Below are 13475 nucleotides of genomic sequence, written 5' to 3' on the forward strand. Positions count from 1 at the left end.
GAAATGAAAGCTGGTAACTCGTGCCTTGCGGAACAATTGTCACAAAGACGAATTATCGTATATTCCCCGATCAATATTTAATGAGTCGAGAAATTGCTGATTAGTTTTAAAAAACATAAGTGATTCTTTGCGCATTCCTTCCGCTGAAGAAATTAACAAAAACGGCGATTTATTAATTTTAGTTGTTTTGACGTAAAATCGCCATAACTAAGTTCAGTTTTTTCAATGGCTGAGTGGAAACATATATAGAAGAAGTGAAATAAATGAGAAACTCACAGAAAAGATTATTTTTTGGAAAAAATACGCTGTTGTCTGATGAACAGAGAAGATATTTAGATAAATGATACCGCTAGTATTTAGTTTAGACCATGTTCGATGTACGCTTTTCTGACCCAGTCGTGTAATAGAGCCGTGTCTATCACAGCTTCTAGGTGGCGAAATGGTAATTGCACGGAACGACCGAAATTAGCTCTGCGCCTAATTCGTATTACTGTTTTTGGTTTAGTTGATTTTAATAACAAAATTTCCAAAATAACTATAGAATTTACTTTGTTGAAAAAATGCTGCTATTTTTAGAGAATGTGTTTAGTTGGCGAATATCCTGGACACCAACCAACAATATTTAAATCCAACACGAAATTCTCATTGACAACTAATTTTGTTATTAAAATCAGAAAAATTGTTTCTATTTATCTATCACCATTATTACTGAAGGACAGCACAAAGAAAATATAAACGAAATGGGTTTTATTAACAAGATTATTAGCCAAAAACTCATGAGAAGTGTCAAAGCAAAACAATCTATTAAAAAGCTAAAAAGGACAGTCTTATTGCAACTGCTTGCAAATAGTTTAGATGTTTTTCGCATGTGTTACGATATATCCATATACATAAATTTCTAAAACGATTTGTAAAAATGACGCAAACTCTTAGTGGAAAGTGTATTTATTCAGAATTTGTGTGCATTTGAAGCGATTGTGCGTAATAATGTTTTTAAGCGGAACAGTGAAGTGAGTTTCAAACTACTTGTATTCGGTTTTTGTTTTCCGAGTGCTCAAAGTTTTCAGTGAAAGAGTCGATTTCGCGAAGTCGAATGAAGAAAACAGCGATTTAGAAGAAAAATGTTCAAAAAGAAGTTTACGTTTCGGTTATGTCTTTTTCTCCAATACAACATCGTATTTATACCTGCCAATATAGAAAAGACAACCGCGACTGAATTTTTTTTTCGGTTGTAGTGTGCCATCTAGTGGTTAGTAGTCATTACGATGTTAACATTTTCTCGGTTACAGAACGCCATATAGCTGCAAATTGCAGAAACCAATTCGACCATTCATATTGGTTGAAAACAACGTTTTATTTCTCTAATTCAACTAAAAAATTAGTTGAACAGAAATGAAGTGTGCCTTAGCTGAGAAATGACAGCACGTTTAATTGGTGAATTCAACTAAAAAATAGCCATTTCAACATATATTTTATTATTATTAAGGGAATTAGAATTAAAAAATCTAAATCGGCAAAACTAAGATTTATTTAGATATCTCAAAAAATAACTAACTAAAATCAGAAAATCAACTAATTTTTTCGCCAAAATGCTGATTTCGGTCTTTCCGTGTGTATGTACGGATTGCAAAAGAACGCAGGTTCGAGTCCTGTCTCTGAGCGTATCTTTTTTCCAAATAATAACATTTTCTGTGAGTTTCCCATTCAATATATGTTTCCATTCAGTCATTGCAAAAACTGAACAAAATAAAAGTTTCTCCCTTTTCGGATTTGTTTACTTCTATGATCCTTGTGTAAATTATGAAGTTACGCCCTCGTACATTTCGAGTGAAATTGACTGATTTTCGCGATTAAGACAAATCTGCGGGTAATTTTATTATCTTGTTCATTATTTCCAGTAGTGAAAATTTCGGAAACCATTTAGAATTATGAAAACGAATTAGTTACGCCTTTCCTTGTTAGAAATTAAAATATTTTCTGTAACACCCTTTTAATAGCTTTGAAATTGAAATGAACACATACCAAATTATGAAATCGCTATTTTTATTCGAAAGATAATTTCTTGGCATTTAACATTTGAATATGATTTCGGGCATATGGCCGCCATAACTAGTTTTCACAAATGTCATTCTGAAGGTCCAATTTTCGACCACTTTCTCAAGCATTTGAGGGCGTATTTCAGCAATGACACGTTGAATATTGGTTTCCAAAGCATCAATCGTTGCTGGTTTATCCACATAGATCAATGACTTCGCGTATCCCTACAAAAAATAATCAGATCACACGAACGCGGAGGCCAATTCACTGGTCAATCTCTCGAAATAATGTTTTCGTTGAAATGTTTATTCAATAAATCGTTTGTTTCAGCCGCACTATGACAAGTGGCACCATCCTGTTGAAATCACATTTAGTCCACTTTACAATGTCAAAACAACTTTCAGACAATAGAGTAATTCCAAAAAAAAAAACAAACCTCCTTAGAGAGCACCTGTTATTAGTTAGATTTCAATAATATTCGAAAATTCAAGTAGAATATTGGTCCAAATAAGTATTATTCTAAAAGCAATACTTTACGTCTGCTAAGCAGAAAATGTTAATCCGTGAGGTGGCTTTATCAGTTCAACATACCGACGTTGGTTTTAGGAGACTTTAACTCACACGGTACGGGATGGGGCTGTTTTCACGACGATAACAGATCAACTATGATCCATGATATCTGCGACAACTTCAATATGACAATCTTGAATACGGGAGAAATGACACGAATTCCTGCACCACCAGCAAGACCAAGTGCGCTAGACTTATCCCTTTGCTCGACATCGCTACGGTTGGATTGCACGTGGAAGGTAATCCCTGATCCCCACGGTAGCGATCATCTGCCTATCGTAATTTCAGTCGCCACCGGATTAAGACCATCGGAGACAATCAATGTTTCGTATGACCTCACACGAAACATTGATTGGAAATGCTACGCAAATTTGATATCTGAGAATCTAGAAACAACACAAGAACTTCCTCCGGAGGAAGAGTACACGTTTTTGGCTGGCTTGATTCTCGACACCGCGACTCAAGCTCAGACGAAACGTGTACCCGGCGCGAAAACTAACATCCGTCCCCCCAACCCGTGGTGGGACAAAGAGTGCTCAGAATTAAACGCGGAGAGAACTTCATCATTTGTCGAGTTTAGGAAAAACGGAACACCTGATAATTTCAGAAACTACGCGGCATTAGACGCTAAAATGAAAAGCTTGAATAAAGCGAAGAAAAGCGGTTATTGGCGTCGATTCGTAGACGGATTATCGAGAGAAACATCAATGAGCACTCTTTGGAACACAGCCCGACGAATGCGCAACAAAAACACCACAAACGAAAGCGAGGAATATTCTAACCGCTGGATATTCGATTTCGCTAAAAAAGTATGTCCTGACTCTGTTCCGGAACAGACAATCATGCGCGTCGCTTCATCAAACAGAAACGAAACACCCTTTTCGATGGTCGAGTTCTCACTTGCGCTTTTATCGTGTAACAATAAATCTCCGGGGTTAGACAAAATCAAATTCAACTTGTTGAAAAATTTGCCTGACTCTGCCAAAAGGCGCTTATTGAATTTATTCAATAGGCTTCTTGAGGATAATATTGTCCCACATGACTGGAGACAAGTAAGAGTTATCGCCATTCAAAAACCAGGGAAACCAGCCTCCGATCACAATTCGTATCGGCCGATTGCTATGCTTTCCTGTATCCGGAAATTGTTCGAAAAAATGATTCTGTTTCGTCTAGACAATTGGGTCGAGACTAATGGCTTACTTTCAGATACACAATTCGGCTTCCGCAGGGGCAAAGGAACGAACGATTGTCTTGCGTTGCTCTCAACCGAAATTCAAATGGCATTTGCTCGTAAAGAACAAATGGCGTCAGTTTTCCTAGACATCAAGGGGGCTTTTGATTCAGTTTCCATAAACATCCTATCTGAGAAGTTGCATCAGCATGGTCTTTCACCAATTTTGAATAACTTTTTGTATAATCTGTTGTCCGAGAAATACATGTATTTCGCGCATGGTGATTTGTCGACAATACGATTCAGTTACATGGGTCTTCCTCAGGGCTCATGCTTAAGCCCCCTTTTATACAACTTTTACGTGAACAACATTGATGAATGTATCAACACATCTTGCACGCTAAGACAACTTGCCGACGACAGCGTTGTGTCTATTATAGGACCCAAAGCTGCCGATCTCCAAGGACCATTGCAAGATACCCTCGACAACTTGTCGACATGGGCTCTTCAAATGGGTATCGAGTTCTCTACGGAGAAAACTGAGCTGGTTGTATTTTCAAGGAAGCGAGAACCAGCACAATTACAGCTTCAACTAGGGGGTGAAACCATAGCTCAGGTCTTCACATTTAAATATCTCGGGGTCTGGTTCGACTCCAAAGGCACCTGGGGATGTCACATTAGGTATCTGAAACAAAAATGCCAACAGAGAATCAATTTTCTTCGTACAATAACCGGATCATGGTGGGGTGCCCACCCAGGAGACCTGATCAGGTTATACCAAACAACGATATTGTCCGTGATGGAATACGGATGCTTTTGCTTCCGATCCGCGGCGAACACTCATTTCATCAAGCTGGAAAGAATTCAGTATCGTTGTTTGCGTATTGCCTTAGGTTGCATGCAGTCGACTCATACGATGAGTCTCGAAGTGCTCGCGGGCGTCTTACCGTTGAAAAACCGATTCTGGGATCTCTCATATCGATTGCTAATCCGATGCGACATCTTGAATCCGATGGTGATTGAAAACTTCGAAAGGCTTGTCGAGCTCAATTCTCAGACCCGTTTTATGTCCTTGTATTTTGATTACATGGCTCAGAATATTAATCCTTCTTCGTTTGTTTCCAATCGTGCTCATTTCTTGGATACTTCTGATTCTACTGTGTTTTTCGACACATCCATGAGAGAAGAAATTCGTGGAATCCCGGATCACGTGCGCCCTCAAGTGGCCCCAAATATTTTTTATAATAAATTTAGAACAGTCAACTGTGAAAATGTGTTTTACACTGACGGTTCAAACATCAACAGGTCCACAGGCTTCGGCATCTTCAATCAAAACATCACCGCTTCTCACAAACTCAATGATCCGGCTTCAGTTTACGTCGCAGAATTAGCTGCTATTCAGTACACCCTTGAGATCATTGAAACCATGCCCAAAGACCATTACTTCATTGTCACGGACAGTCTAAGTTCAATAGAAGCTCTCCGGGCAATGAAGCCAGGAAAGTATCCCCCATATTTCCTGGGGAAAATACGGGAACATTTGAGAACTTTATCTGAACGGTCTTATTTAATATCGTTAGTCTGGGTCCCTTCGCATTGTTCCATTCCAGGCAATGAAAAGGCAGACTCATTGGCTAAGGTGGGCGCATTAGAAGGTGATATTTATGAAAGACCAATCTGCTTCAATGAATTTTTCAGTATTTCTCGTCAGAAAACTCTCGAAAGTTGGCAAACTTCATGGACGAATGACGAACTGGGACGATGGCTACACTCCATTATTCCTAAGGTATCAACGAAACCGTGGTTCAAGGGGATGAACGTGAGTCGTGATTTCATTCGCGTTATGTCACGGCTCATATCAAATCACTATACATTCACCGCACATCTCCGGCGTATCGGGATCGTGGAGAGCGGTCTCTGCACCTGTGGCGACGGTTATCAGGACATCGAGCATGTCGTGTGGTCGTGCGTAGAGTATCGTGACGCCAGGTCGAAGCTACTGGAATCCCTTAGGGCCCGAGGTAGACCGCCTGAAGTTCCGGTTCGGGATGTGTTGGCGAGTCGGGATAGTTTATATATGCTTCTCATATACCAGTACCTTAAACACATTGATATACAAGTGTAATGTGTTATCCCTCGCTCAGAAAGTATAAACTCCACCTACAGGTTCGACACTAACATCCGCCCGATTCTCTCGATCCCCGTCCCTGTCCACCATCTTCATTGGAACTAACAAGATCTTTTTTTGTCACTAACTTTTTCGTTACCCCTTCCCTGTCTCTTCACCATCTTGATGGCAACTAATTAGATCTTTATCGTTTTCAAACATTTTGTTCCCACATCCCCTTTTTACCCCGTTTCCACAATATTTACTTTTTTTTTCATTCTCTTCCGTAACATCACCATCATCGTCCACGGAAGGCCGCCCCAGTCGAAAACCAGCATGCGGGCCACCCGCCGGGCCTTCGTAGCCTGGGGGTGTTTCCCGCGGACCCACACGGACCGAAGGATGCGGCCAACATGGATCTTCGCCAACGGCATATGGAAGACCCTCATGCGATATTCAATTCACCGGCCACTACCGATAGCTTCTCGAGAATCCGCTACCGCTACATTACATAATGATACTTTTCTAGTTTTAAGTTAGTTGTAATTAAGATTAGTAAATACCCTTGGCATCTTAGAGCTTAAGCAGTGTGCCTTAAAATTATACTATAATATTGAATAAAAAAAAAAACATGATCTGATAATGAACTGATGAATCGAAGACGAAAAGTGAAAATATGAAACAAGTCATGTGCATTTTGCCCAAATCGGTTACCCACGAGGTACCAAAACCCCTGAAGTATACTCCTTTATATTGTAATGCATTCTGAAACATAAGTTGTTTTGCCTTTCTCATATAGAAAGGTTATGCAATAGGGTGGGACAAGGTTGTATGGGAAAAAGATGAAAATGTTTATTTTCTCGCTCCACCAAACTTTTCGTTTTCCTTTTGGGTCCCTAAAGCACCATGCAAAATTTTAGCCCGATCGGAGAAACTATATTTTCGCGCCCACGGTTTAAGGTTTGTATGGGATTTAGTATGGAGAAATTCACATTTAACAAAAAAATCGGCTGGAGATCAACCTATGAACTCTAAAAATCAGCGCATATGATATTTTCGTAGGAAGAAAACTTAAGAAGACCGCAAAACAATCCGACATTTGTAGAAAAAGTTATTAAAGAAAAATCGACACAAGGTCTGAACAACGGCTCATTCCTTATTATATCTAGCACCACTGTTGCTAGTGAAAGTAACATGATGTGACTTCCCTTTAATGTGCTGTAACGGTTGATCCGTTTTGTTTGATGTCTTCACGATAGTTACTCAGCAGAGTATAAAGATTATTTTTAAGTGACAAACCATGCTCCAAACCTTACAGTAAAGACACAAAAAGTCATGTAAATTGTGTTTTTGTTTGCATAAAATAGTACCATCTATATCTTCTAAACTATAAAAGATAGAGAGTTTATATTTTGCGCAAAGTTTTTGGATTTGAGTTTATCTAAAATATTGTAAAAGATTCCAAAAGCCTATAGCTTCATATTAAAAAGTTAGACTTTTTTGTGTCTTTACAGTGAATTTTGGAACATGACTTGTCACTTAAAAATAGTCATCATACTCAGCTGAGAAACTTTTGTGAAGACATCAAACAACTGAAATCCACCGTTATAGCATAATAAAAGAAAGCACAATCATATTACCACCACTAGCAGCAGTGGTGCTAGATATATTAAGAAATGAGCCATTGTTCGCACCTTGAGTCGGTTTTCCTCTAATAACTTTTTCTACAAATGTCGTATTGTTTTGCTGTCTTCTAAAGTTTTCTTTCTCGATAAATTTTCTACGAAAATAACACATGGACTGATTTTTAGAGTTCATAGGTTGATCTCCAGCCGATTTTTTTGTTAAATGTGAATTTCTCCATACTAAATCCCATACAAACTTTAAACCGTGGGCGCGAAAATATAGTTCCTCCGATCGAGCTAAAATTTTGCATGATGCTTATGGAACCCAAAAGGAACACGAAAAGTTTGGTGGAGCTGGTATCAATTTTTTGTCCCACCCTATTATGCAATCACTTGAAAAACCGACTAGCGAAAATTGGCCCGGAGGGCCAAGTGTCATATACCATTCGACTCAGTTCATCGAGCTGAGCAATGTCTGTGTGTGTGTGTATGTATGTGTGTGTATGTGTGTCAAATAATCTCACTAGGTTTTCTCTGAGATGGCTAAACCGATTTTGACAAACTTAGATCCAAATGAAAGGTCTCGTGGTCCCATACGGAATTCCTGAATTTCATCCGGATCCGACTTCCGGTTCCGGAGTTATAGGGTAAAGTGTGTTCAATATTGTACACCGTTACTTAAACCGGCGAAACAAAAAACGTAAAATATTTCCTAAACTGGTCTCAAAACTACACAAATCGATAGTCATTATCAGTAGGCATCTAAACGAACCGATTCCGGCTATCCTGGTTCCCGGTATCCGGTTCCGGAAGTACCGGAAATAGTGGTCATATATACCAAAATGGATCTCACTCACTTTTCTCAGCAATGGTTTAACCGATTTCCACAAACTTAGATTCAAATGAAAGGTCTCGTAGTCCCATACGGAATTCCTGAATTTCGTCCGGATCCGACTTCCGGTTCCGGAGTTGTAGGGTAAAGTGTGTTCAATATTGTACACCGTCACTTAAACCGGCGAAACAAAAAACGTAAAAAAATTTCTAAACTGGTCTCAAAACTACACAAATCGATAGTCATTATCAGTAGGCAACTAAAAATCCGATTACGGCTATGCTGGTTCCCGGTATCCGGTTCCGGAAGTACAAATAGAATACCACAATATTATATGTACATGAGGAAGGCATCATTACACCACTAGGTGGATTTAAACAGGTTTTTTGAATTACACAAAACTTTGCAAATAAATTAAATTTGGTCAATTTTTTTATTAAATATTTCAAGAGATTGTATAAACTTTCTATACAAGATAGAAAGACGATGTTTGAAGTGGTTCTAAGTTCCAAAATGGTGGTTTGCGGTTAATTACTATTCCATGAAAACCTTTACAATTAGTGTAGATATAACTCGAATTGCTCGAATACCTTTACATTATGCATATTTTCGGAACGGTTTTCATGAGTAGGCGCTTATATTTTTGAAGCACTAGTATAATATCTGCGGCAGATCTAAATTATAGCCAGATTTAGTAACAAATACTAAAACACCAGTCAAATCAGTTTCCGATTATCAAGACTGTTGATAAATATACCGGAAGTCGCCATCTTGGAATTCAGAACCACCTTAAACATCGTTTTTCGACATAATCAAATCCGTTTCAAAAATACCGTGAACTCAATTCTCTAGCTGTTAAACCGTTGATCCGATGTACATAGTTCCTTTGGAGAACTCATTCACAAAAATATTCCTCGCGATTTGATCACAATAAAAAATGTGCAAAGCCTACTACGATAAAAGTTCATTTCAATAACTTTTTTCCCTTAAGAGATAGAAAAACGATGTCTTCTACAAAGTTTTAGAACTTCTAACGAGAAGAAACTTTGCCGAAGAAGCTAAAGGTCTAACGAAAAAGGTTTCGGATATATGAACCATATCCGTTTGAAACCACTTAAAATCATTTTTATGCACATAACTTTTTTCGAAATTATTTTCAGTGTCTACTATGTTCGAAACAATTACACAATTTGGTTGAAAACTGTGCACGGTTTGGCCTTTTCCTTAAATAGTTATTTAACATTTAAACATTTATATACACTAACTTTAACTACTAATAAGAAGCAGGGTCGCAGACCAAAAAGCACATACATAGATAAATAAAGAGTGCTTTTTTGACAATTTTCTGGGAAAAAAGGAACATTAATAAAATGGTTTATCTTCTTATCATATCTTCTTTTGCAAGAAATTGCAGTCGAGGTATAAAAAATAGTGCATTAGTTTTAATACCAGACGAAAGAGAAGGCTTTTCACTATAGCTTACAATTATGACTTACTCTCACCGTGTACCGAGTCTTTCGGAATTCCTATTCAAAGTGAATGTTGATAGGTGTCTTTTTGACAGTTATCACAAAAAAAATCGCGAGGAATTACCAACTTCAGTAGAAAATGTAATGGAATTGCAATAAGGCAACAAGTTAGTTACAAATTCCCTAACACCAAACAAACTTCAGTTTTGCAATGACTGAGCGGAAACATATATTGGAGAAGCCAAATGAATGAAAAACTAACAAAAATATGATTTATTGGAAAAAGATACGCTCAGAGACAGGACTCGAACCTGCGTTCTTTATGCATTTCGTGCATACGCGCTACCATTTCGTTACTCTGAATCTTGTTTTAATCACTCTAAAACGCCAGACAGACACAGTAGCACGTACATCGAACATGGTCTACATCCCGGCCGTCACCCGACCGATACCTTATATCCAAACATCTTCTCTGTCCATCAAACACTAGTCTTCTCGCTTTGTACCTATTTCTCCGATCAAGCATTGAGTAGGAGAGTGTATTTATAATCGCTTGCATGGAATGCATAAGAACGCAGGTTCGAGTCCTGTCTCTGAGCGTATCTTTTTCCAATAAATCATTTTTTCTGTTAGTTTTTCATTCATTTGGCTTCTCCAATATATGTTTCCGCTCAGTCATTGCAAAACTGAACTTAGTTTTGGCGGCTTTACGTCAAACCATCTAAAAATTAATAAATCGGCAAACAAACTTGTTTTTGTTGGTTATTATTCTTTATTCTTAGTCTGTGCACGTTTTTATAATCAAGTTCAGGCATTACTCTTTTAAAAAAATGTCTAGACTCATAATTTACATAATTTGATTTGATACTTTACCGTGTACGCCTGTATGTAACGTTGAACTACTCACGCAATATTGCTAATATTATTATCGACTCTTTTCCAACTTTTCGAACCAACTCTTTTGTTTTCTTAAAAATAGTATGCAGCGCTGCTCTCGCCAACACCAACAGTGCATATTTATAGCAGGAAATTTGAAATAAAGTTACTTCAATGTGCTTCATTTTTCAATATACTTTGAAAGTAAAACTAATCGTCAATATAAATAAACGGTCATTGAAATTAATGTATTCCAATTTAGTTTTACATTGAGGATGGTTTTGAATCGATTTTTTTATTCAACTGATGTCAATTTCATAGTACTATTTATTTAGAAATCGTGTGAATTTCATTACTTTTTCCAGTGTATGGCTTAATTCATAAGAACGTATTTCGTAGAATGACATGATTTTACAAAAAGGATTCAGGCTTTCAAGTAGGCTACAATTTATGAACATTTCCTTCAAATCTCTTTTCAATAAACCAAAAATAGTCATTTTAGTAAATGTTTTTGCTAAGAAAATGGTCAAAAAAGCACTCTATATTTCGTTGTCTTATTTACACAATTTAGAAGGGCCACATTACGAACTTCGTAAATTTATATTACTTGATTTAAGCTTTCCAAAAAGTATATGTAAGTGCCTTTTGGTCTGCGACCCTGCTTCCTATTAGTAGTTAAAGTTAGTGTATAACAAAGTTTAAATGTTAAATAAGTTTCTAAGGAAAATGCCAAACCGTGCACAGTCTTCAACAAAAATGTGTAATTTTACGTTTTTAGTAATTGTTTCGAACATAGTAGACACTGAAAATAATTGCGAAAAAAGTTATGAACAAAAAAAAGATTTTAAGTGGTTTCAAACGACTATGCTTCATATATCCGAAACTCTTTGCGTTAGACCTTTAGCTTCTTCGGCAAAGTTTTTTCTCGTTAGAAGTTCTAAAACTTTGTAGAAGACATCGTTTTTCTAACACTTAAGGGCATGTTCAGGAGTGTTCTAGTTCTAGATGCATAATTTATGTTAGTTTTATAATTTAAATTTATAAATTATAACAACATAAACTGGCAGCCCCAGCAGCGTTTTATCTGTGTTTCAAATATAGAGAAAAATAGAACGGCAGCGTATACCAGTTCTAAATTTGACAGTAGAACTGTTCGAATAAATAAAACTAAAACGGCTTGCTGGGGATACGTTTGTTTCAGTTTCAGTTATATTATAGACCACCCATATGAATCTGGCAGCTGCTGAATTTGCTCTAAAGGTAAAAAGTTGTTGAAATAAGCTTTTATCGTAGTAGGCTTTGTACATTTTTTATTGCGATCAAATTACGAGGTATATTTTTGTGAATGAGTTCTCCAAAGGAACTATGTATATCGGATCAACGGTTTAGCAACTAGAGAATTAAGTTCACATTTTGTCGATTCAAACCATTGTGTATTGTAAGGGTTTTCGAGAAATATCAATAAACCGGAAATCGCCATCTTGCTTTCAAAACCACCTCAAACAACGTTTGCCGACATCTACTCATGAAACCCGTTCCGAAAATACCCATATTTTAGACGATTTGACAAATTCGACACTCATCCCCATGTTGTTTCAGAACCGAAAGTCGGATCCGGAGCAGCTATTCCGGAACGTTTTGAAGAATGTTAAGACTTTGGTCCGAAGACAGTTCCGCCCATAGTGATCTTCACTTATCTTGATGGCATTCTCTGTCTCTGTTCTCTTTCGACTGGAATTCGCCAGGGAAGGGTGCATTTATTATACCAGCGGAAAACCAAAAGAGAGTCTCTCTGAGACACTTGAACGGCACGATTAACGATCAATTGATCTTCGGGTCCGCCTGACGAAGTAATGAAGAGGAAGAAAAGATGACTCGATAAGACGGTCTCTTGTAGTTCAACCAGCGGACTGATCACACGTCAGTGGTTAGCGCTTAATAAGAAATCGTTCAGTGTCAAAAGCGTATCGTGCCTAAAAGCGGAGTCTAGTGAGGTCAGTTTAGAATGTGATATATTAAAAGGCAAGAAGGAATCTAGATATCAGGTAATTGTTAGAATCGGAGACTAAAATGGAGCTAACTAACAAAAGGCTATTGTTCTTTTATCAGTTCTGTAACGCACATGTTCGGCACTTATTCTGAAAAAACGTAAATACGTGATTAGATCGACGCTATTATAAACAGGTAACTTTATTACGAAATGGAAAAATGTTTGTTACCAGAAAAAGAAAAAAAAACTGACTAGAGTTTCTGAATCCTTCAAACTAGAGATTGTTATAACCTTCAAACGAAGGTCCACCCTACGGGCACCGGATCGAGTCGGAAAAGTCAACCCGCTACAAGAAAAGGCCCTGGTTGATGATCGCGGTGCAACGCGGTTACACTAGCAGGGACGCACGCCTGGACGCAGTAACGACATCCAAATCCTCGCTCTGCACATCAAACGTCAGATGCACCCCAAGCAACTAAACCGGTGCGGTGGCAACGAACATCGAACTTATCGACATCCACTGCGCTCGACCCAAAAGCGCGACGACAGTTCGCACCGTGACCACGAGAGGGAGTTTTGTCCGTTCCCGAAACGGATTAGACCGCCTCGCAGATACCACAGACAAGCAGACTTTCTAGATAAGTCGCCACGTGTCATCAGGACTACGCGGGAATGCCGGCGAAGCAGAAGTATTAGAATGAGCTCAAGTAAGAGAAGATAAACCACTAACCTTACACACTTAAAAAACAACCTATGATTTTACATCTTATTAGATGCACATAAATGGAGCGTCGCAGC

The 13475-nt window shown here is 38.0% G+C and overlaps 1 protein-coding gene across 17 annotated transcripts in view; it reads right to left on the reverse strand.

Annotated features, from left to right (window-relative positions):
- The window catches only part of LOC131425391 (sex determination protein fruitless), a 761905-nt gene that overhangs the window by 562475 nt on the left and 185955 nt on the right, over nucleotides 1-13475 (reverse strand). The window lies entirely within an intron of this gene.

This window comes from Malaya genurostris, chromosome 1 (genome assembly GCF_030247185.1).
Source record: "Malaya genurostris strain Urasoe2022 chromosome 1, Malgen_1.1, whole genome shotgun sequence".
Lineage (NCBI taxonomy): Eukaryota > Metazoa > Arthropoda > Insecta > Diptera > Culicidae > Malaya > Malaya genurostris.